This window comes from Chrysochloris asiatica, unplaced genomic scaffold, assembly GCF_000296735.1.
Source record: "Chrysochloris asiatica unplaced genomic scaffold, ChrAsi1.0 scaffold00031, whole genome shotgun sequence".
Taxonomy (NCBI): Eukaryota; Metazoa; Chordata; class Mammalia; order Afrosoricida; family Chrysochloridae; genus Chrysochloris; species Chrysochloris asiatica.
In genome coordinates, this window is record NW_006408549.1 from 5,682,658 (window position 1) to 5,683,106 (window position 449).

A 449-nucleotide genomic window follows, 5' to 3' on the forward strand; every position below is an offset into this window, starting at 1 on the left:
GACCCTGCATAGGGTTCGCATGCATATGAAGTTATTAAAAATATGCTACCAGAGATCCTTGATGAGACACTTAGCTTTAGAAATTAGAGGGGAAAGGTCCTAATTAGTATGAAATACCACATTCTACCACAAGGTGGCGATGTACTACAACTTTACAACTTAAAAAAAAAAAAAGCACACAGCACTCCAGTACTTTTGAAGATTTATCCGTTCTGTATCCCCACCAACTCTCTCCCCTTCATTTTTCAGAATGACAACACCTTAGAGGTTTATGGCCAGCAAGAGAGTTTACTACTAAAGTATATACTGATGTAATGAAATCTAATATATGCTGTGCAATGAATTATGAGATGTTATTTAGTTTCAGGATTTTATTACTTCAATCAGCTATGACCATATTTCCTTTTATATGATTGCTCACTCTTTAAACATACCAGAAGACTGTATAA